Below are 25,450 nucleotides of genomic sequence, written 5' to 3' on the forward strand. Positions count from 1 at the left end.
CTGGGTAGTCTGAGGTTGGAAAGGGTTGCGACTTTTCAATATCTTGGGGTCACTTTACATGAAAAACTTTCTTGGGGACCCCAACAGGTCAAATCCCAATTGAAATTGTCACAGCTGGCGGGTGGTATTCTCAAGGTCTCAAACACATCCACATATAAGCCAGTGAGCCCAGCCTTGGAGATTTACAAGACCCAAGCAAGGGCTGCTGCTCCCTATGGTGGGGAGTTGTGGGGGCATTTATGTGGGTCTGCTATTGCCAAAACAGAAACTAAATTTTTAAGGCAGTTGCTGACACTCCCTCAGAGTACCCCGCTCCTCCCACTAAGGTTAGATTTAGGACTTGGCCCAATAGAAGATGAGCTAGCACTAAAGCCCCTTAGGTTCTGGTGCAGGCTATGGACAACGACAGATTTGTTACACTACAGGCAAGGGCTTAAGCAGATATTAAGTTATAATAGCTCTGCAAAAATTTCCCGGTTGGCATTTATAAAACATGAATTTTCAAGACTAGGCCTACTCGCCCTGTGGGATAATCCGGAAAGTGGCTGTCGTGAAGTTTCGCGCAAGTCACTAACTCGGATTTTTATGGGAAAAAAACTCAATTCTGTTATCTGTGCTTCTAATGTTGGTACTCTGACTAAATCTTTTTTAGCTTTCAAAAATTCTTACTCATTCGAGAATTTTATGGATGTTGTTTTTCCGATTTTAGCAAGAAAACTTTTTTTACAATGGATATATGGCACCTTAACTCTAAAAGCATTTACTAGTAAATGGACAGCCTCTACCGATAAATCATGCCCAGGATGCAGCTGTGACACAGAGGATGAACTTCATGTTCTCTTCTTCTGCCCAGCTTACATCAAATCTAGGAAGTTTTGGCTGGTTCCACTCTGGAGACATTTCGGTTTTAAACATTGTTTACCTGCTTTTAGAATTTTTAAGACTGACACATTCAGTTGTATTGTATTTGCACTTTCTAAGTATTTGTTAGCCATGTGGTCCAAGCATCTCCAATTAATTGATATCGAACTCTAAGGATCATTTACTTTGAATCAAATTTCACATGCAAAGACGCGAGCGGAGTAGAAGAAGTAACAAGCAATCCCTACCTGGCGATAATAGAGACTCCTCACTGGGCGGACCTGTGACCCCTTGTGCCTGTGTTCCATCGTCCCCCTCCCGCCGCCACATCGGATAATCTTGCGGCCGCCGAGTGGAGGGGAGCAGTGCAGGACTACACTTCCCAGAGACCATAGCGGAGGGAACAGACGGAGGAACTGCGCGCCAGACGGCGCTTAAAAGACGCGTCACCCCGGTGGAGCGGGTGACGCGAGCGGAGTAGAAGAAGTAACCAGCAATCCCTACCTGGCGATAATAGAGACTCCTCATTGGGCGGACCTGTGACCCCTTGTGCCTGTGTTCCATCGTCCCCCTCCCGCCGCCGCATCGGATAATCTCGCGGCCGCCGAGTGGAGGGGGGCAGTGCAGGACTACACTTCCCAGCGACCATAGCGGAGGGAACAGACGGGGGAACTGCGCTCCAGACGGTGCTTAAAAGACGCGTCACCCCGGTGGAGCGGGTGACGCGAGCGGAGTAGAAGAAGTAACAAGCAATCCCTACCTGGCGATAATAGAGACTCCTCACTGGGCGGACCTGTGACCCCTTGTGCCTGTGTTCCATCGTCCCCCTCCCGCTGCCGCATTGGATAATCTTGCGGCCGCCGAGTGGAGGGGGGCAGTGCATGACTACACTTCCCAGCGACCATAGCGGAGGGAACACACGGGGGAACTGCGCGCCAGACGGCGCTTAAAAGACGTATCACCCCCGCGTCGCGGGAGCGCGAAGGAGCGCGTGGGAACGCCCGGGGCTAAGCCCGGGCAAAGGACGGGCCCTCTGTGGCCCTCAGGGGACAGAAGGTGACGGGACGGGCCACTCCCTTTTCATCGCCACTATCCTGGGACACAGCATAAGGTGACAGTGCCTCATCTGTTCTTATTATTGCGTGTGTAGCCTGTTATAGCTGTTAAGCTTAGTAATTTACAAGTGCCCAGCACTTTATCTGACCTCCCGGATAGCTCTTTCATGATGACTAAAGTAAGAAAGACTCCTGTGGCCACAAGATCGTCAACTAGGAATAAGACTGTTCTGTGTACACCTTTACCGTCTCTAACAGCTATTGACTTAATGTTACAAAAGACTATAGGTGTAGTTGCAGATGCTATACAAAACATGGAGAGGCGTCTTTCAATGACCCCAAACATGTGCTTTCCCAATCTCTCATTGCATACTACAGCCAATAATAACACTGCGGAGTCCTCTATTAATTTGGAGGAATCACTTTTGCTGCAATCCTTTACAGGGTTACCTAGTGGGCAAAGTAGTAGGAAAAATGCAACATTAGCATCACCTATACCATTAAACAGCATAGAAGGAAGCCCTTTGTTTATTTCTAACTCCGGGGACAATCTGTGCCTGCTTCAACTAGGAATTATGTTATTAAACTCCCCAGGGGATGTACTCGCTGAAAGCTCACCTCTTGTAAATATTACAGCAGTAGACAAATTACCTTCTCCAAAAAAGGCTAAACGGCGATATGGGAAAAAAACTAAATCTATAGTGAGGAAAACATACAGACCACTAGGTTACCATAAGCCTTCAGCAAAGGACGTTTTGGTTAAATTTTAGACTGGCTAAACCGAATACAAGAACACCCAATCTGATTACAAACCAGGGCGTATTATTGCCCAAGGATCCACAGTCAGAGTATATTAAAACTTACACAGACCAGACAAGCCAGACCGAAAGGGCAAGTACGCCAGATAAATTATATCTTACAGAACTGGAACATCTAGTTAGCTCTCTCCTGCAGCCTATACGCGAGAGAATCGTTAGCATAGAGTAAACCCTAGTGAAGTTTGAAAAATCTCAAAAAAAGGACACCACGAGCATGTTAAAAATTCTCACTGCACCCACATCGAAGGACAGCCCTTTATCGGCCGATGGCAACCATAGGCAAACTAACACCAAAAAGACACGAGCTAAGAAAAACATCCAAAGTGATAGCTCTAACTCGTCATCTATTCCTTCTTTGGGTGTTATAGATCATAATATTCCAAACTCGCCTATATGCGTAAATATAGAAACGGCAGTAGCACCGACTCTGCCATCTACCTCAGATGGATCTACAACTGGTAGTGATGAGAGTGAATGGGCTGCGGAAGGGTTACCCCCTGATTTACTTGATGATCAGCCTGAGCCTCAAAGGCCAACACCAACACAAAATATAGCCTTAAACACACGACCAGTGCAAACACCTAAGCTGACACAACCACAACGAAAAAACCCATTCACATTAATCTCCCTCCTGAATCCCACTTATACACCATAGTAATGATTGGTCTACCGCAATTAGAAGTAGGCAAGGTAGAGAGTTATGTGGATTTGAAAAACAAAGTGAGTCACTGGTTAACAGCTCATAGACCGACACCCCCCCACATTAGTGGTAAAATAACAAATGTTAGGAGGGTTGACTGGGTGGGTCACAGATTCAAATCCACAGAGGGTGACTGTATTGTTGTCAACTTTAAGGATAATCGTGTGGCAAGGCATATTACTAGTTGGAAGGATGGCCCGATTAGTAGCTTGATCCGTAGCCTGGATCTAAGCTATTTATTCCCTCAAGTGATCACAGTTTAGACAAAGTGTTCCCATATCCTACTCTAGAGCAGGAGAAAATATATGATAATTTTAATCCACATCACAATAGAGTAACTCCAAGGAACCATGGTCACTACACTGCAAGAGATCAAAGACAGTATAGGAGAGATATACCCTGGGAGACCAGACAGGTCAACCACCCAGTATCTTATCATGAGAGATGGGAGACCTCACACGGGTTGTACAAAACCACGACCATTCTCAATTAACATATCCTAATACTTATTACAATGTACCCACCTCAAACAGGTTTGATGTTTTCTATGACCAGAGTGGCCTGGAGGGGGTCGACTGACTACATGCTGCCCCAGCCATACCAACGCATACTGGTGATACGCAAAGTAATCCTGTACATAGGGAAATTAGGGTTACACAAGCAGTAACTGTTCCCTCTTCAACCGCTGATTTAGACAACAACAGTTGGATAGAGCTAGATGTAGATTCTTCAATGGATAGTTCTGTATTACATGAGCATATTAGCATAATGCATGATTTGCCCGAGGCTATTAATCTTCTTCCAACCCATGTAGAACCAAACCCTCCCACAACTGAAACTCTGGGAGACACACACGTAGAACAACTTAACCGGCTATTAGAACCTATAATCACAGAAGTTGTCATGGGAATAGAGCCTGTTGATGTCTGCAATGTGAGTTTAGTCTCCTGGAATATAGCGGGATTGGCTGATAAAATATGTGACCCTACCTGGTTGGCATTTGCCAAGAAATATGCAGTCATATGCCTCCAAGAGACATGGATGGAAGATAATAATGCCTTTATCGAGGGTTACCAAAGCTTTCTTAAGCTAGCAACTCCCTCAACCAGTGGAAGAGCAAAGGGGGGCTTGGCCATCTTCATTAACTTGGCACTCTCTTGCCAAATAAGTAGCTGGTATCATGCAAATAGGAACATTCAAGTGCTTGAATTGAAGAGAGGTAAACATGCCCTGACCTTAATTAATTTTTATAACGCCATGAACAGTCAACGGAAATGTAATATACTGCTTCTGTATGAGATGCTGAGAGAGGGAGCAGGTACACTGTCATGTAACTTACTGATTGTAGGTGATTTTAATGTACACCCATGTGGTAATCCAGGAGTTACCCCTATGGGATCCCTGGGGTGTAACAGTGCGAATGGTTTTCACTTTGACCACTCCAGGCGTGGAACTTGCCTTAATGACTTGTTAAAAGAAAATAATCTGACTGTAGCCATGTCCATGGTGCCCGAGTCTAAGGTGTTTGATGCCCCTACATTTAATGGCTCAGGCCAGGGGTCTTTAATAGATCACATACTATTATCTGCTGACCTTGCCAATCAGGCCTCCAGATTCACTATTCAAACAAATATTTATAGTGATCATAATCCCTTAACCATTACATTGGGTGGGGGGGTATTTGTACAGCGAATGAACTGTGAAGGCCGGGGTACTTTAAAATGTATAAATGGCAAACGCCGACTGAAATGGTCTATGGTAAATCATGAAAACCTGTACACTGAAATGAATAAGTCATGTGGTGAGGAACTTGCGGCCTGTGTGTTGCCATCAACATCACCAGAGCAAATTTTAGCTATTTTCGAGGTAGCGGTGTCATCAGTAGGATCTATGTTAACAGTTCCAGTGAAGGGACAAGTTAGAAACAATCCTAAATGGTTCGATCACACTTGTTCTAAGGCAAGCAGAGACCTGAGAAAGGCGTTAAAAAATAAACCCAGAGATCCAGGCCAAATCAAAAACCTGCGCCTGATTTATAAGAAATCACTTGCTAAACGGAAAAAAGAAATGAAGACTTGTACCTGGGAGTCTCTGCTTGATCCATCAGTCCTGGGAAATAGCAGAAAATTCTGGGAAATTATTAATAAACCTCTGTTTGATAATCCCAGTGATACTGCATTAGGCACTAATATCCCAGAGGAGGATTGGGTCATTCACTTTAGTGCAATCTTTAAAAGCAACGAGCAACAGGCAGAAAATGATGTTTTTACCCCTACGGAGAATCTTTTGTGCTTTTCAGGTAATGAAGTAGAAAAGGGCATTCAAGGGTTAACTAGTAACAAGGCCCCAGGCCCGGATGGCTTGCCTCCGGAACTTTTTAAAATCATGTATCTCATAATGGGCCCCTGTCCTTACTGCTGTAGTAAATGCAGCTGCGGCATCTGGATGCCCAAAGTCGTGGGGGTTATTGACCATAGTGCCCGTGTTTAAAAAGGGCGATCGAAGTAGCCCGCTATGCTACAGGCCAATATCTTTAATCAATTCTGTAGCCAAAGTGGTTGGGGGTGTAATCCTAAATAGGTTAACTACATGGGCAAATGAGATCAATGTCATATCCCCAATACTATATGGCTTCAGACCTGGCCATTCGACAGTTACCCAGTGTCTGAACCTATATTTGATTATAGGTAAATATACCTTGGCCCTGCAGGGAACTGTCCACATGGCTTTTATGGACTTATCGTCCGCATTTGATTGCGTGGACAGAGGCAAATTATGGGACACCATGTTAAAGATGGGCGTAGAGCAGAATTTAATTAACTTACTGGCTGATCTGCACTCCGATACAAGAGCTAATGTCCGATATACCCAAGACCTAAAAGTGACAGGGGATATCAGAATTAATCGGGGTGTTCGACAGGGGTGTATCCTGGCTCCATTCCTCTTTAACTTGTATATCAACGAGTTGGAGGAATACCTGTTAAAAACTGGAGCAGATTACCCATATGTAGGCCGAAAAGGCGTTCCAGTTCTGCTCTACGCGGACGATGCTGTCCTTATCTCAAGGACAGCAATCGGCCTCCAGACACTTTTAAATTCCTTCTTTGATTTCATGGAGTCTCGAGGCCTAAGTATTAACAATTCCAAGTCCTATGTTATGAAGACAGGCCTAGGGTCACGAAAATCTAATCTTTTTAACATAAATGGGGAAAAAATTCCAACCACCAAAACCTTTTCATACCTCGGGGTCCTTCTTGATCACCAATTATCTTGGGGCCCTGCTGTCCTTAAGAAGAAGGGCGAGGTAACCCGTGTCAACGCGGCCATACTTGGCTTTGCGAAAAAAATGGGCAATAGCCCGGTGGCTGCCTTGCTTAAATTATACCAGGCAAAGAGCGTCGCCATTGCCAGCTACGGAAGCGAGCTTTGGGGCTTTAGCCAGACGCGGGACCTGGAGGTTGTAGAAAATAACTTTTTGAAGAAGATATTGAGGCTGCCAAGGGGAACAGGAAACTTCTCTGTACATGAGGAGCTAGGTGTCCCCTACTTAAGTGACAGAATAGCAGCTAATCCCTTATTGTGTTGGATGAACTGTTGGCTAAATAATGACATACCTCTTACCCATGATATACTAAAAGAAGCTTTGACATGGGATGGTAGGTTTAAGGTCCCGTGGCTGAAGTATATTAATGATCGCCTCACCGATATAGGGCGGCCTGATCTGTTTTTAACTCCAAACATCAGTACCAGAGATGTCACCTTTGTGAAAAATACATTCATGACATCCAGGTATTTTGCCCTGGAGGAGGTTGAGCTGCAGAAAGACAGTGTCAGGAAACATGTTTTACTTAAAACCTGTCCACAAATGGAACCTTATTTATCATGGCCAATGACTGGCTATGAACGTTACCTCTTAACAAGGTTCCGTTTTGATCTGTTTCATTTCTTGTTGGCGGTACCGAGTGGGGCCCATCGAGGTCAAGTGTTGCCAGCTTGCGGCTGCGACGGAAAGTCTCCGCAAGATCTGGCACACTTCTTATTTTTTTGCCCTTATTACACAGTACCCCGGAGGCTATATCTAAAACCATGCCTCAAAGAACTGAAATTTGCACAGATTAAACCAGCACTTTACTACCTTCAACTTTTGAAATGTGACTGCACCTTATTTGTATGCAGTTTTCTGAAATTAGCAATTACTTTCAGGAAAAGCATGGAGGGATAATTATGCTGCTGTTACCATTAGGTATTTTTAACTTTTTTATCTTGCTGTAATTATTTATATTCTTAAAATGTTTATTCTGCCTGTTACTCCTGCTTTATATTGATTATGTAAACCTTTTACAAATGAAATGGATGTTTTATCTTTAACTGTATGTTTATGAATTGTGCTTTTATGATTGTTAAGATAACAATCGAATAAAGTTATTTGAACTTGAACACATGCAAAGATGTAAATATGTTTCCATGAATTTTATCATGTTAATGTATATGGATTTTATATATAATGCTCTTATCATGTTTTTCTCTGCACTCTTTTATGGCCAGAATGGCCGAAATAAAGAATTTTATAATTGAATTGAATATAGAGCGAATTAGACCCAAAGATATCGGAGCATTTTACATGAGCACCAGTTTTTTTGTTGGGCACTGCGAGATTAAGTGATTTGCCCAGCATCACAGGTTGTTGAGCGTTGTTGCTGAGACTCGAACCCTGTTCCTCAGCTTTCAGGTCGACAGCTTTAGCTGTAAGGCTACATCCTCTCCCCTCACTCTCTTTCTTCTACCACTCTACACTTCTTGTCTCTTTATCTCACTCTTGCAGGTTTTTACATCCCTGCTCTCTCTCTGTGTCACTGTTTTCCTATATATATATTATTGACGAAACGCGTAACGAGCATTTATTAACATACCGCGACTGAATACACCTAAGACTCCGAGTGTGCCTTTCTTGAAGGAATTGGAATATAAATATATATTATATATATACATATATATATATATGGTGTTGGGCTGAATAAATTAACACGCACCATCTTTGGGTTTGCCTCGTCTTCTTTCACGGCTGGAATCACTGTTTGGACGACAACGTACTGCAAATATCTCCGGGACTGTTTCCTCGGATCCGGTAAAACCCCTCCACAATCCAGGGCAAGCGCAGCTAGAAGCAGCAATTTCGATCTTCGGAATTAACAGACAGCTCCGAGTAGGAGACGCCGCCAGCGCCCCGGGAGAGGCGGAAGTTCCAACTGCAAGTGCGGGGAAGGAACGGAGCAGTTTCGGGTCAGAGATCGGCATTGGCTGGTCGAAGACGGGAGCTGCCCCGGGAGTACCTGAGACGCCGCTGGAGCTCCGCAGTAAGTCCGGTGTGGAGTGTGCAAGTGACCGATTTCCCCACATTGGCTTGGGGGACGGAACTGACTCTTAATAATTGTGCCCAAACATACACCATGTCCGCAGACACGTTAAGTGGGTGAGTGGAGGCATCGAAAGGAATGTTTTCCAATTCCCGGCTGGGGAATCAGTAATCACAGCAACACCAAGTCCAATGCAGGAATCTAATAGCAGTTTGAAGGACTTATTTAGAACTTTTGAGAAATGCTTCAAGAGTGAGCAGGCTAAGTGGTGGGAACATAGCTCCCTGACGGGGTATTTAGAGGTTTGAAGAGTACCAAGGGGCTTGAGAATAATGCTGGCCCCTTCCTACGAGAATCCAGACCCCAACATGCTATCAGACTGGGCTCAATGCAACCTGGATTCTTCGCGTCGACTAATTGAAATCCTTATCCAATATGCTGAGAGTGATAGAGTTAAACTCCTGGCAGAAACTGATAGGCTGAACGAAGAAATTGAGAAAATTCCAAGTTCCCCGCTTACAATTAAATACCGGGTGGACATGGTTGCGAGGTTAAAGCGTGAAGAGGACACAATAAATAAGCGTAAAGCATTCAAATTCCAACGGGATAGGCTTGATTACGAACACGGCCAAATTTTCACCTTTTCTAAAAAATACAATAACCTCAAACCCCGTCATAAAACTACAACTAGCACTAAAACATCGGGGCAACCTACCAGCACTGCACCAGCAGAAGTCTCTTCAGTCTCTGGGGAAAGCTCAGCTATAGACAGCGAATCAGACAAGGAGTTAAAACGCGGCCAAAGGTTGGGGTTTCGCAAATTTACCCCGGCGCATGAGCTAGAAGTGGTGCAGCAGGGCAGGAAACAGACCCTTCGCTCTGGTACCCGGGGAGCCGGCGCAAACAAATTAACAACAGGAAACGCACAGAAAGGAGAAAGTGCAATAAAATCAGGGAATGCCGGCGGAAAACAAAAGAAGAAACGGGGAAACTGGCCACGCAATCTGGTGTCAAAATAATTGAAGCAAATACAGTGGTGAACTTGACGGACATAGTGCTTACACCCAGTGAAACTGTCACTCTTTCCTTAGGACTCTCATACAGTGCTCGTGGGGATTCTGACTACGCTAGCACCAAAATTTACTTATTTAAGTATGTTCGTAAATTGAAACTCAAAAAATATCACTGTACACACAAAGCACCTGATTCAACGGTTCCACCCAACCCAGTGTTGTCTAGTCCTCCTAGTGCAGGACTAGCATTGACTCAAGAGCTTTTTGAATTGCAACAGGAGGAAGCACTGACACAGCCAACCACTAGTATCTTCAAACCTAAATAGAAATTCTGTCCTCTAATGTTAAAGGACAATTTGGACCTGTTTCATGATAAAGTTGCATTTGAACTAAAAACCTTGCATCTTAAAATCTCTAATGCCACTAGAAGACGCAATTATAGGGACTTGGAATATCACAAACTGATTAGGAAACTTAAGACTAATGTGAATATTGTCATCAGGCAATCAGACAAAGGCGGAAACGTTGTGCTCTGGCAGCGTAAAATGTACATGGAAGAAGCACTAGGCCAGTTGAATAACAGTGAATGCTACAGAAGGACTAACACTAATGAGGTTCAACTGGCCTGCAACGATATCTACTCAAACTTAATGGCCTGGAGGAGCAAAGGGCTGTTGACTATGGAGGAATATAAGTATTTGAAAAATGACTGTCTGACAACACATGCAATATACTTTATCCTCAAAGAACATAAAAAAAGTACAAAGACACCAGGCCGACCCATCATTTCCGCCCAAAATAGCATTCTTGAGAATGTAAGCAAGTACGTAGATTACTTCTTACAGGAGCATGTTAAAAATCTGCCCTCCTTTATTTTGGACACAGGAGATCTGCTCAAGAAATTAACAACTTTCAAATGGGAACCTGGCTACCTTTTGGTCTCAATGGATGTAACATCCTTGTATACAAGCATTTTTCACAGGGATGGAACCAAGGCAGTCCAGCATTATTTGAACCAGAGACCAGCTTGCTGTTATGAACATTCAAGAATGATTATTGCTATGATTAATATGTGCCTGGACAACAATGTCTTTCTTTTCTCGAATCAGTTGTTTCAGCAGACCAGGGGAGTGGCTATGGGAGCCTGCTTCTCCCCCAGTTATGCCTGTTTGCATATGGGCTACTGGGAGGAGCAGGTCCTCATGCCTAACTTCAGTACCATCATGAACTCCAAAGTAAAAAAGTGGATGAGGTATACAGACGACCTCTTCTTGATTTGGGATGGGTCAGCCAGTGAAGCTGCAGAATTTATAGCTGAACTTAATGTCAATAATCTCAATTTAAAGTTCACTAGCACTATAAGTGCCACGTCCATTGTCTTTCTAGACGTTGAGATTTTTATTGCCAATGGCAATTTGGAGACTAAGCTCTATCGAAAATCAACAGCGGGCAACACGTTGTTGCATGCTACTAGCCACCACCCAGTGCATCTGATACGGAGCATTCCCTACGGGGAAATGCTTCGTATCAGGAGAATTTGTAGCAGCGACACAGAATGCCATAAGGCGCAAATGGAGTGCAAGGCGAGGTTACATGAACAGAGGGTATAGCACTGAAATTATAGCTAGAGCTATCAATCAATCAATCAATCACTGCATTTGTAAAGCGCGCTACTCACCCGGGAGGGTCTCAAGGCACTGGGGGAGGGGGTATGTTACTGCTCAAACAGCCAGGTCTTGCGCTGCTTTCTGAAGGAGAGATGGTCCTGGGTTCGCCGAAGGTGGGTGGGGAGGGTGTTCCAGGTCTTGGCTGCCAGGTAGGAGAAGGATCTTCCTCCGGCGGTGGCTCTGCGGATGCGTGGTACAGTGGCGAGGGCGTGGCTGGTCGATCGTAGCTGGCGGGTGGGCGTGTAGAAGGTCATGCGGTCATTGAGTTACTTAGGGCCCAGGTCGTGGAGAGCCTTGTGTGCGTGGGTGAGGAGTCTGAACGTGATTCTCTTGCTGACGTGGAGCCAGTGCAGGTCTCTCAGGTGTCCGGTGATGTGGCTGTGTCGGAGGATGTTCAGGATGAGTCGTGCGGAGGCGTTCTGGATGTGCTGGAGTCTTTTTTGAAGTTTGGCTGTGGTTCCGGCGTAGAGGGTGTTCCCGTAGTCCAGTCGGCTGGTGACGAGTGCCTGGGTGACGGTCTTCCTGGTTTCAGTGGGGATCCATCTGAAGATCTTGCGGAGCATGCGCAGGGTGTTGAAGCATGAAGATGAGACGGCGTTGACTTGTCTGGTCATCGACAGGGAGGAGTCCAGGATGAAGCCCAGGTTGCGTGTGTGGTCCGTTGGCTTGGGAGCGGTGCCAGGGCCGGGGGCCACCAGGAGTCGTCCCAGGCGGAGGGTGATGATCCCAGGATGAGGACTTCCGTCTTGTCTGAGTTCAGTTTAAGGCGGCTGTTTCTCATCCAGTCGGCGACGTCTTTCATCCCTTCGTGTAGGTTGGCTCTGGCGGTGGTGGGGTCGTTGGTGAGGGAGAGGATCAGATGGGTGTCGTCGGCGTAGGAGATGATGTTGAGGTCGTGCTGGCGGGCGATGGCTGTGAGGGGGCTCATGTAGACGTTGAAGAGGGTTGGACTGAGAGAAGATCCTTGGGGTACGCCGCAGATGACTTCAGTGGCCTCGGATCTGAACAGGAGGAGGCGGACTCTCTGGGTTCTTCCGGCGAGGAACGAGATGATCCACTCCAGTGCTTTCTCTCGGATTCCGATGTTGCTGAGGCGCTTCACTAGGGTGCGGTGGCAGACGGTGTCGAACGCCGCAGAGAGGTCCAGGAGGATGGGGGCCGCTGTTTCCCCGCTGTCGATCAGGGTTCTGATGTCGTCGGTGGCTGCGATTAGGGCGGTCTCGTGCTGTGGTAGGCTCGAAAACCGGACTGCGAGGGGTCGAGGGATCCATTCGTCTCGAGGAAGGCGGCAAGCTGTCTGTTGATGGTCTTCTCGATGACTTTGGCCAGAAAGGGAAGGAGCCAGATGGGACGGTAGTTCTTCAGGTCAGTGGGGTCCGCCGTTGGTTTCTTCAGGAGGGCGGTCAGCTCGGCGTGCTTCTAGCTCTCCGGGAAGGTGGCGGTGTGGAAGGAGGAGTTGATGATGTCCCGGGGATGGGGTGCGATGATGGCGTCGGCTTTGTTGAAGATGTGGTGTGGGCAGGGGTCGGTTGGTGATCCGGAGTGGATGGATTTCATCATGCGGGTGGTGTCTTCGGTGCTGATCGGGGTCCAGTTGCAGAGGGTGGTGGTGGCGGGCGTTGGTTCGGTGATAGGGTGCGTGGACTGAGCGTCGAAGCTGTTGTGTATGTCAGCGATCTTGCGGTGGAAGAACGCGGCGAGTGAGTTGCAGAGGTCTTGCGAGGGAGTGATGTTGTTGGTTCCGGCGCTGGGGCTGGAGAACTCTTTGTCGATGCTGAAAGGTTCCTTGCTGTCGTGGGCGTTGTTGTCCAATCGTTCTTTGAGTGTCGACTTCTTGGTGGCGCGGATCAGCTGATAGTGTTTGCGGGTGGCGTGCTTGAGGGCGGTCCTGTTGTCTGTGGTCTGGTCGAGCCGCCAGGCTTTCTCGAAGGGTGCGGCAGTTCTTCTTGGATTCCTTGAGTTCGTCGGTGAACCAGAGGGTTTTCTTGCTGCCGGGTCTGCTGGGAGGGTTCTTTAGTGGTGCGATGCTGTTGGCGCAGGCGGTCAGCCACTTGGTGAGGTTGCTGGCTGCTTCGTTGGGGTCCGTTGTGTTGGTGGGATTGTTCTGGCTGAGGGAGGCGGTGAGCTGCTCGGCTGTGATCTTGCTCCAACTTCGGCGGGGGACCTGTTGCGGGTGGTGGTGGGTCGCAGTTTTTCTGAAGCTGAAGTGGACGCAGCTGTGGTCGGTCCAGTGGAGTCCGGTGGCGTGGCTGAAGGAGATGTGCTTGCTGGCTGAGAAGACTGGATCAAGCGTGTGGCCGGCGTAGTGTGTGGGGGTGTTGACCAGTTGCTTGAGTCCGAGGTTGGCGAGGTTATCCAGCAGGGTGGTGATGTTGCGGTCGTTGTTGTTCTCCAGGTGGAAGTTGAGGTCCCCGAGGAGATGTAGTCGGCGGAGGGCAGGGCGTGCGGGCTGATGAAGTCTGCGATGTCTTCGCTGAATTGTGTGCGTGGTCCCGGGGGTCTGTAGATGAGGGTGCCTCGGAGGTTGGTCTTGGGGTCAATGTGTATCTGGAAGTGCAGGTGTTCGGCGGCGGTGAAGGTTTCGTCGGAGTTAGTCGAGATGCGGATGGTGTTCTTGTGTACAATGGTGATGCCTCCTCCAGTCTGGTTGACGCGGTCCTCCCGGGTGATCTTGTATCCGTCCGGGATGGCTATGGCGATGTCGGGCGCTGAGGAGGCGTTCATCCAGGTTTCGGTGAGGAAGGCGACGTCCGGTGCTGTGGCGTCGAGCAGGTCCCTGAGTTCCACGGCGTGCCTGTGGACGGAGCGGGTGTTCAGCAGGATACACTTCAGGTGGTTGCTGCTGGTGCTCGATTTGGCGGGGGTTGCAGGTCCGGAGGCAGGTGAATCGGCAGGCTTGGCAGGTGAAGGGTCCGTGGGTGCGTCTCGGGGTGGCTCGGTGGCAGGCAGGGTTCCGTCCGGCATTGAGTGCGTTGAGGGTGGCGGCGTCGTATGTCCGTCGGGTGTCTTTCCTCGGCGAGGGCCAGGGGTTCTGGCGCTGGGCGCGGTCCAGGCGCGGACGGGCGCCGACGGGCTTGCCTTTGGCGTGCCTTCGGCGCGCAATCGGCGCACCCGCTGCGCGTAAACGCTGCGCGTGCGTGAGGGCATCATAAATAGGGAGCCGGGTGGGCGGATCAGATGGTTGGCGGGAGCGGGGCGGCGAATGGGCAGGCGGGGGCGGGGCCGCAGGGAGGCAGCGGCGGGAAGAATCTGATGCGGGCGGGCGGCTCAGCGGCGGCTGGGTCGCCCGATCAGGATCGGGATCGTGAGGCAGCAAAAGAGGCAGCAAGCAGAAGGAGCTGGAGCAGAACAGGAGCGTGGGGGCGACCAGGCCTTTGACAGGCTCAGAAGTCGCTATCAGTAGAGCTAATTCCCAAGATAGACAGCAATTTCTGGCTTCTGCAGCTGTTAATAAGAATGTTTCGAACCTAACAGTAACTAGCAAGACGAGCATCATTTTTGGCTTTAGCAACCAACATCAGGCAATTCACAGGATTGTGAAAAACAACTGGTCACTCGTAACTAGTGATCCGGTTGTTGGCCAGTTGGTTACAGGAATGCCAAGTATAACATACAGGAAAGCTAGATCGATGCAGGATAGCCTTGTTTCCAGCAGCCCTGAAATCAGAACTACTACTCTATGGCTTAACAGCAGTAAGTGTTTTTTGAAATGCTCAACCTGCAAGGCGTGCAGGAATGGTGTGAGCAGGGAAGAGTACATGACTCCGTTCAGCACGAATCATATCCTGATTAGACAGAAATTAACTTGTAGGACGGAGTACGCTGTATATGTTTTGGAATGTCCCTGTGGTCTGAGATACGTGGGGAGTACCAGGCCACAGGTGTACAAACGGATCCTGCAACATCTAAGGGCCATTTCCAATGCAGATGCAGCGTACCCTGTGGCGCGCCACTTTGAGGAACAGCATGGAAAGAATGCAACTGGGCTTAAGCATTATGTTATTGACTCCGTACCCCCCCAAAGAAGAGGTGGTGACCGTGAAGCCCAGTTACGCAGATTGGAAACAAGGCATATTATACTGCTTGATACTAAAATGCTGAATGGTCTCAACGCCAGTGAAGACTGTCATACTTATTTATGAAATTGCAAATAGACAGCAACAATGAATTTATAGAAAGAGTACTTAACTTATAGAATGTAACGATTGTTTTCCACAACCACATACAGTATTTGATATTTTAGATCACTTATGTTTTTATCTCACTGGTAGCACTATTTTTTAAGAACCATTGCTTAACATGTACACAAATTAACTTGCACAGCGGTTTTTGCACAAACTGATAGTTTTGCCCACTTGGGCTTTATAAAGCATTCCCTGTTAGTAGATGAATGGAAATGTTTACCTAGCATCCATGTTGTATATAAACAATGAAATAGGCTTATGATGCTGACATTTGCATACGGGTAGCCATGCTTTATTTTACTGTTGCTTTTATGGATGTTATCAGTTGGTTTTTAGCAATGACATAGAATATTTATATTTTAAAACATCTTAGATATTTATATGTTTTATCATAATTCTAAATTGCTGAGACCATGTAATCTGTAATTAATTGCGCAATTTGTTAGGGTTGATACCTATGAGGAAAACTTGGGTATTTGATAAATCCCCACCCGCGAGATTTGCACACTATGTGAATGTATGGCGAGTATTTTCTCTCTGTTTATCTTGCAATGGCACTTTGCACTTTAAAAATGGGAAGTCTGCCCCCATGACAGTGTTATGTGATCAAGGCCTCATTAGGCCGAAACGCGTCATGGCGGAGTGGTGTTGGGCTGAATAAATTAACACGCACCATTACAAAAAATAAAAAAGGCGGAGTGGTGTTGGGCTGAATAAATTAACACGCACCATCTTTGGGTTTGCCTTGTCTTTTTTCCCGGCTGGAATCACTGTTTGGACGACAACTGTATATATATATATATATATATATATATATATATATATATATATATATATATATATATATATATATATATATATATATATATATATATATATATATATATATATACACATACACACACACACATATATATATAAAATCCAAATTCTGTAGTCCCTGCACTTCCAGCAGCCGGCTTGGCGAACAGAGACCACTTCAAATCCCAAATTTCAGGCAAAGATGTTGTTTATTTAAACAGAGTTGACAGAGCTCATGGTCTGACGCGTTTCGGGCAGTTGCCCTTGCTCACAGATAGTCCTGCACTTTACTGCCATTTTTTATATATGCTTAGGTGAACACCATGTGACAATAAACAAGAAAGAAATACTACATGTATATTTACAGTTGATACTGTAAACAGAGGCAATTCATTCATTATGTCATGAGTCATATACTACGAATAAATTCATAGATTAAAATGATCCAGATCAGAAAAAAATATATACGTTGATTAAAACCATGATATATCAGAACATTATATTCAGACATAAATGCGCATAACAATTGATATGTATAAATACAATCTATCTTCACAGCTCCAGATGCATAAATATTAAAACCAGCGATATATAGATGATAGAATGACAGTCCTAAAAACAATATGGCTTCGTGTGATTAAACCTCTACTTGGATCGATTTGAAATACAGCATTAGTGAACCTCTTTGGTTAAAAATTCATTACCAAACGAGTACTTGTTCAAATATGCGTTAATCGATGTAAACATACAATATGTGCAAAATGCAATGTGCAAATTTCTGCAATTTAATGTAAACATATAATATGTGCAAACTCCGCAAATACTAGATAAAATTACTACTATTTAATGTAAAAAAATAGATATCCATAAAGTGGTACAAATTACAAATGCAACAGTATTTCCGATTTGAGCAATATTGTAATCACTAACGATGAGCAGACTTTGAGATAATATATCATGAGACCATATTATAATAAAAGACTGCTTATATTTCTACAAAATGTATTTTAAATCGCTGGACTGTTAATGGTCATGCCTGGTGCCGTGAGTTAGATCTGAAACATGAAACTTGATGACAGCACCTCTGAATGTAACCTACAATCCTTAATGCTACACTAGTATTAAACGTGACATAGAATAATACTTAAAACCACAATTATGTGAAATATTTTAAAATCGATTCTAGTTCATAACTATTTATACAAATTCATATTGTTAAAATATGAAAAAAAGCAAAAATAATTCGCAAGGAAAGATTTGAATACATTGCTGGGGAGGCGACTGCTGGACAGTTATGTAAATTAAACAATTGTGAATTAATGCTTCACAGGAGACAACCATAATACCAGAAAAAATCTATAAAAAGTTATATAAGTCCTCTGTTGTATTCAACCCGTTAGGGCCCATGCTGTCCAATTCCAGGATAATCCTGGATTCCAATTGTCTCAGCATCTTGTCCCCATCTCCCCCTCTACAGGGTTTGGGGACTGCAGTCAATACATAATAATTGAGACATTGCAAGTTGTTATCATGTACTAGTTTAAAATGTCTCGCGACAGGATATGTACTGTCGTTGTTGACAATTGCACGTAGATGCTGTAGAATTCTGACATGCACTTGCAGCTTGGTACTACCAACATATCGCAAGCCGCAGGTGCATGTCAGAACGTAGACAGCATATTCTGTCTTACAGTTGAAGTTGCCTTTAATAGAAACCATTTCGGGACTGAACAGTAACAGATTTCGTGGTGTTAATTCCAAATCTGCAGGCCCTGCAGCTGGCACACTTTACAAACCCCGGCCGGGGTTGTAACCACGTATGTCCTTTCCTTAGTTCCGGAAATGTATTAGTTATGTGGGTTCGCATCGAGGGACCTTTCCGATAAGTAATAGTATAACTACTCAGAAGGTGTGGTGCCAAGACCCCATCAGTAAGCAGGATGGGCCAACTTTTGGTTAAAATGGCTCTGTTCTTTCTCTCCTGGCAATTGAACTTGGTAATAAACCTAGGAATAGGATCAGTGTCACTGCTTATGTTGTCTGAAGTAGGGACCTTTTTCTGTATTCAAAAGAAATTCCCTAGATCTAGTATTCATTTTGGACACTGCTTGATCAAGCACCCTGTCACTGTAGCCTCTTTGTTTGAACCTGTTGAGGGCCTTAGTGGTACAGATTGCTAAATCCTGTTCGGTACTACAGAACCTTTTTAACCGGAGGAGCTCGCAATATGGGATGTTATTAATGTGTTTGGGATGTGCGCTACTGGCGTGGAACATAGAATTTCCCGCCGTACATTTTCTGTGGAGGGTAGTTGCGATTTGGCTATCCCTGATAAAGACCTTGACGTCTAAAAAATCAACGTTATGTTTACTGATATTATGCGTAAACCTAAGGTTTTCCTGATTGATGTTAATCTGGTTGATAAATTCAATCGCACTTTTTTCATCACCCCTCCATATTAAAAAAACGTCATCAATGTAACGCATCCATTGTACAATATGTTTAGAAAAAACATCATTATGTCTCCCCATGAGGACCTGTTTTTCCCACCAGCCCACTGCAAGCACGCGTAGCTGGAAGAAAAGCAGGCCCCCATCGCCACTCCTCTCTTCTGCAGGAAGATGTCATTGCCAAAGAGAAAGAAATTGTTATTAAGGCACCAAGTTACCAATTCCATGATCATTGTGTTGTGGCTATAGCACTGCAATGGTCTAGTGCCCAGAAAAAGCTCAAGTGCTCTTAAACCTGTAACATGTTCAATGCTAGTGTAAAGAGATTCGATGTCCAAAGTTATGAACATCGAATCAGCCGTCCATGCAATATTCTTGATCTTTCTCAAAACATCTCCAGTGTCCTTAATGTAGGTAGGTAAACTAGTCACTAATTCCTGCAGGAAATAGTCAACGTATTGCGTAATATGTTCTGCAACACTGTCTATGGCAGAAATGATCGGTCTCCCGGGAACTGGTGATATCATTTTGTGCACTTTGGGAATTAGATAAAATCTAGCAATGACCGGATTGTCAATGTTAAGGAATTTGAATTCTTGTATAGAAATCATTTCCTCTCTTTTAAACTTGTAGAGAGGTTTTTTGAGGTTATCTCTTGCCAAGTTATATTCCTTTAACGTTGTTTTTGATAGCATGACCCATCAGTTAATTGTCTCCGTACCTCAGTGATGTAATCTGTTTGGGGCCAGATGACAATATTGCCCCCTTTATCTGAATTGGAGACAATAATTTGATGGTCATTGTTTAGTCTTGTCATCAATGCGGAGTATTGCTTTTCACAGTCACTTTTATATCTTTTCCGATGTTTTGTTTGGTAGTGCAATGTTTTTAGATCTTCTACAACCACATCATGAAATATGTCAATCGCATCTTTGGGCATAGTTGGCACAAAACTGGATTTGGGCTTAAATGGACTTTTGCTGGCCCCAATTTGCGGAATTGCTGCTGCAGATAGTTCTTCCTGGGTAGATGTTATGTTCTCGGTGTCTTGATTTGTGTCACCCAACTGATGTAAAGTAAGTATAGCTCTTGCATTAGCTGCTTCTAGGCCTGTGTTGACAGGATCAACGGCTGACATTTCTGTATTTTTAGCCCATCCTTGATATTGAAAAATGCTCGTAATTTCAATTTGCGAATGTAGCAAAAGACATCAACTCTAGTTTTTGTATAGTCAAAGTCACTGATAGGGCAGAAAGTAAGGCCAAGACTTAACAGTTGTTTTTCCGCCTCTGTCAGTGTTACGGAGGAAAGATTGACAATGGTATTATCCTTTATTGTTTGTTTCACCAATATTGCCTCTTGGTTTTTTTGTTGTTTGAATTTGTGTTTTTTGCGGTGTTGCCTCCGTCGTTTGCTGATTCTTGTCCTTTTTGCCTTTGATTCCATGGTCACAGTGTTTGAAGGCGGGCATTGACTAAAAAATCAACCTCTTCTCCTAGGTTTAGCACCATCGTTGGCTCCCCAAACCCTAATCTGTTCAACATTCCATCATCCGAGGACATGCTGCTGATTATCGAATCTGTATCACTGTTACAGGAAGCAGAGTCCACATGACTGCTTGACGGCACCACTGTTTGTGTTGTTACAGGGTTTGATTTTTGAATCAATCTTGATTTTTTTGCATTTTCATATTGGCGCGCGAACGTATAAATACGCCCCTGCTCATAATCCTCTTTATCGCGAGCAAATTTGTAAACTTTTCGGGCTTTTATTTTGTCTTCCTGTTTAGTGAGACGTTCCTGTATTTCATTTCTGGTATTTGTAATCAGCTCATTGGGTTCACATTTGGAAAGTGCCTCGCTGATTTTATCAATTACCTTAAGCAAGGCCATTCGGTCTATTTCCGCATATTTCACCAAAATCTTGACCAAATTGGTTGAAGCCTCCAAGTTGCTGAGTCCCCATTCTTTGAGCATCTTAGGGTTAGGTCTTTCATAACTTGGGGCTAGGAGGATGCGTAAACCACATGGTACTCGCCCTTCCTCACTGTATTTTGCGACTTATGTTCCCACCATTTGGTCATCTCAGCGCGCATGCATTTCTCCAATTGTTTCAATAGGTTTTTGATTTGTCCTTCATTCGACAAATCACTTGTTTTTTGGGAAGTTGTAGTTGAAGCCCCCCTGTTGGCTGTCTTCGGAAGATTAGCAAATAGTGCGACCGCAGCCGCCTCCCTATCTTGCACCGTTTCTGCAGACATACCGTACATATATATACACAAATACATATAAATACATATATTTTATATATATAAATATATAAAATATAGGCATCCGCTGAAATGCATCGGACGTTATATTGCCTGATTTTGTGCCACAGGATGGAATATGCCGCTTTCACAAAATAAAATGAAATAGAATATTACAAAATACCTCTTGGAGGCTGAGTATCTGTGTTGGGCCACTGCATTGGTGGTCCGGGAAAGAGAACCTCTTGGCAAGACATATATTATCCTCAGTATTTCTCTCTTGCTTGCCTTTCTCTGTTGGTCTGGCTCAAACATTGATGATGAAAAATAAGTCCTGGTCCCCAAATGTGAGTGCATGATGTGCCCACCACCTGAAATCACTATCAAATTAAAACCCAGAATAAAACAAGCACTGGTAAAGTCAAATAATCTCAACACCACCAACCTATCAACCAATGCTTGTTTACATTTTCATTGGCTTTTCAACAAACTTTATTTTTCATTTTTACTGTACTGTTGCTAAAATGGCCTTCAACCCTGTTCGAATGGCAAATTAATACTTCTTGGAATTGATTTCTCAAAAAAGAAACAGAAAACCCATTCCAAATGGGTGTCATGCGTGCGTGTGCATGCGCCATGATGCATCATGGCGCATGCACAAATTGCGACATTTTAAATCTAACATTCCAACATGGATGCCAGCTACTTTAGAACAGTAAATTGAAAATAAAAAATTATGTGTGAGTGAAAAACAAAAATAGAAGTGAGTGCCTGGCCATTGAAAAATAAATATGAACATACAAAAAATACAGTGGGAAGTGGGACAGGAAAAAACAGGCCTACACTTCAGAGCAGAGAATAAGGTGCGGGGAGAAGAAAAAGACACCAGGAGAACAGGTATGTTAACAGAAATGAGTGAACAGGGAGAAAAGCAGATCAGAAATGCACTCCATGGAGTGCTGAAAGAAAAATAAAAGAGTCCCTCAAATCAGCAATAGAAGGGTACAACTCAGCCAGTCCAATTGTGTTGTAGACAATAGTTCTTTGACAACAGCCATCAAACAGGTAAAGCTGCCTATATGCAAAAACAAAAAAAACAGGTTGCTCTGATTCACTCTTGGCAACATTTCAAAACTAATTGTATTCATCACCTACAAATGTCCCTAATAATAATTGGGTAACTGATAACAAGGAAGAAAGGCAGAGGTGGTCTTTGAGGAAGAGGGCACTGAAAAAGCTGCGTCAATAAGAGAGGAAGACCACAGGGCTGTGAAACGGAGGTAAGAGGGTGAAGCAGTCCTTAATTTGTAAGGGTTGTTTGTAGGGATGGTTTGTGTGGACGGGCACCGGCCTCTCTCACTAACGAGCAGATATTACCCCTCCCCCACCTCCGTCTTGAGGCATGGAATGTCTAGCTAATGTTAAGCTAGGGTGGGAATAAATGTCGCACTGCTGCTGCCACTGTAGGGCACCAAGGTTGCTACGGGATCTAATGCAAGCAAGGAAATGAGCCCCGCGACCCGCTTTAAATAAAAAATAAATAAATAAATAAATAAATAAAGCAGCTCTGAAATGGGTCCAGTGGCCGCCTCAGGCCAGGTGCCCCGGTGGGACTGCACCTGCTGCAGTAAGGATAGCTACGCCCCCGCTGCTCAGGATTTCTCTAGACCCCACGGATCAGGTTAGAAGAAAAATCGCACGGGAGCGGCGCCTTATGACACGTGCTGCACGTGCTCTCAACGCTATGCATCTGTCAGAGTCATGGGGGCGGGGCTCATTAGCACGTCGCCTCTCTCTCCTTTACACACACACTCAAAATAAACAGTGCGAATTCACACTGGATGGAAGTGAAGGTGGCGCTGCCAGCATCAGCCTACCCTGGCCTTGGGGAAAGAAATGACAGGCAGAGACCTCTAGCAGCAGCAGCCCGAGAGAGCAGGAGCGTAGCTACCATTGGTGCAGCAGGTGCAGTGGCACCGAGGCCACTGAACCCTACCAATTGCTGTATTCAAGTACCCCAACAGCAGCCAGAGGATTACTTTGTTTGCACCGGAGCCCATGGCATCCTCGCTACAATACTGAGAGAGAGGGAGACCAGGGAAACTGGGGGGTGGGGGTACTACAGGGATAGGCAGGGCTCAAAAGGGAGGGGTGGAAGGAACAGAGGCAGAGAGGGATATGAAGGACTCAGAAGAGAGGGGTGGAAGGAACAGAGGCAAAGAGGGTTATGAAGGACTCAGGAGAGAGGGGTGGAAGGAACAGAGGCAGAGAGGGATATGAAGGACTCAGGAGAGAGGGGTGGAAGGTACAGAGAAGGTGAGGGATATGAAGGACTCAGGAGAGAGGGGTGAAAGGAACAGAGGAGGTGGGGGATATGAAGGACTCAGGAGAGAGGGGTGGAAGAAACAGAGGTGCGAGGGATACGAAGGACTCAGGAGAGGGGGTTGGAAGGAACAGAGGCGGTGAGGGATATGAAAGACTCAGGAGAGAGGGATGGAAAGAACATATGCGTGAGGTATTTGAAGGACTGAGGAGAGAATGGTGAAAGGAACAGGCAGTGAGGGATATGAAGGATTCAGGGGAGAGGGGTGGAAGGAACACAAGTGGCCGGTGGGGAATTTGAAGGACTCGGGAGAGAGAGGTTGAAGAAACGGAGGTGGTGAGGGATGTGAAGGGCTCAGGAGAGAAGGGTGGAAGGAACAGAGGGGGTGAAGGATATGAAGGACTCGGGAGAGAGGGGTGGAAGGAACAGTGGTGGTGAGGGATGTGAAGGGCTCAGGAGAGAGGGATGGAAGGAACAGAGGAGGAGAGGGATATGAAGGACTCAGGACAGAGGGAAGGAAGGAACAGAGGAGGTGAGGGATATGAAGGACTCAGGAGAGAGGTGTGGAAGGAACAGAGGAGGTGAGGGATATGGACTCAGGAGAGAGTGGTGGAAGGAACAGAGGAGGAGAGGGATATGAAGGACTCAGGAGAGAGGGATGGAAGGAACAGAGGAGGTGAGGGATATGAAAGACTCAGGAGAGAGTGGTGGAAGGAACAGAGGAGGTGAGAGATATGAAGGACTCCCGAGTGGGGGTGGAAGGAACAGAAGAGGTGAGGGTTATGAAGGACTCAGGAGAGAGTGGTGAAAGGAACAGAGGAGGAGAGGGATATGAAGGACTCAGGAGAGAGGGATGGAAGGAACAGAGGAGGTGAGGGATATGAAAGACTCAGGAGAGAGTGGTGGAAGGAACAGAGGAGGTGAGAGATATGAAGGACTCCCGAGTGGGGGTGGAAGGAACAGAAGAGGTGAGGGATATGAAGGACTCAGGAGAGAGGGTGGAAGGAACAGAGGCAGTGAGGGATATGAAGGATTCAGGAGAGAGGGGACGCAGGAGGTGAGGGATATGAAGGACTCAGGAGAGGGGGTGGAAGGAACAGAGGAGGTGAGGGATATGACGTACTCAGAAGAGAGGGGTGGAAGGAACAGAGGATTTGAGGGATATGAAGGAATCAGGAGAGAGCGGTGGAAGGAACAGAGGGGGTGAAGGATATGAAGGACTCAGGAGAGTGGGGACTCAGGAGGTGAGGGATGTGAAGAACTCAGGAAGGGGAAGGAACACAAGCGGTGAGGGATATGAAGGAATTAGGAGAGAGGGGTGGAAGGAACAGAGGAGGTGAAGGATATGAAGGACTCAGGAGGTGAGGGATGTGAAGGAATCAGGAGAGAGGGGTGGAAGGAACAGAGGAGGTGAGGGATATGAAGTACTCAGAAGAGAGGCATGGAAGGAACATAGGAGTTGAGGGATATGAAGGAATCAGGAGAGAGTGGTGGAAGGAACAGAGGAGGTGAGGGATGAGAAGGACTCGGGAGAGAGGCGTGGAAGGAACAGAGGCAGTGAGGGATATGAAGGACTCCGGAGAGAGGAGTGGAAGGAACAGAGGATGTGAGGGATATGAAGGACTCGGGAGAGAGGGGTGGAAGGAACAGAGGAGGTGAGGGATATGAGGGACTCAGGAGAGAGGGGTGGAAGGAACAGAGGCAGTGAGGGATATGAAGGATTCAGGAGAGAGGGGACGCGGGAGGTGAGGGATATGAAGGACTCAGGAGAGGGGGTGGAAGGAACACAGGAGGTGAGGGATATGAAGGACTCGGGAGAGAGGTGTGGAAGGAACAGAGGAGTTGAGGGATATGAAGGTCTCAGGTTAGAGGCGTGGAAGGAACAGAGGAGGTGAGGGATATGAAGTACTCCGGAGAGGGAGTGGAAGGAACAGAGGAGGTGAGGGATATGAAGGACTCAGGAGAGAGTGGTGGAA

This window comes from Lissotriton vulgaris, unplaced genomic scaffold (genome assembly GCF_964263255.1).
Source record: "Lissotriton vulgaris unplaced genomic scaffold, aLisVul1.2 SCAFFOLD_1962, whole genome shotgun sequence".
Lineage (NCBI taxonomy): Eukaryota > Metazoa > Chordata > Amphibia > Caudata > Salamandridae > Lissotriton > Lissotriton vulgaris.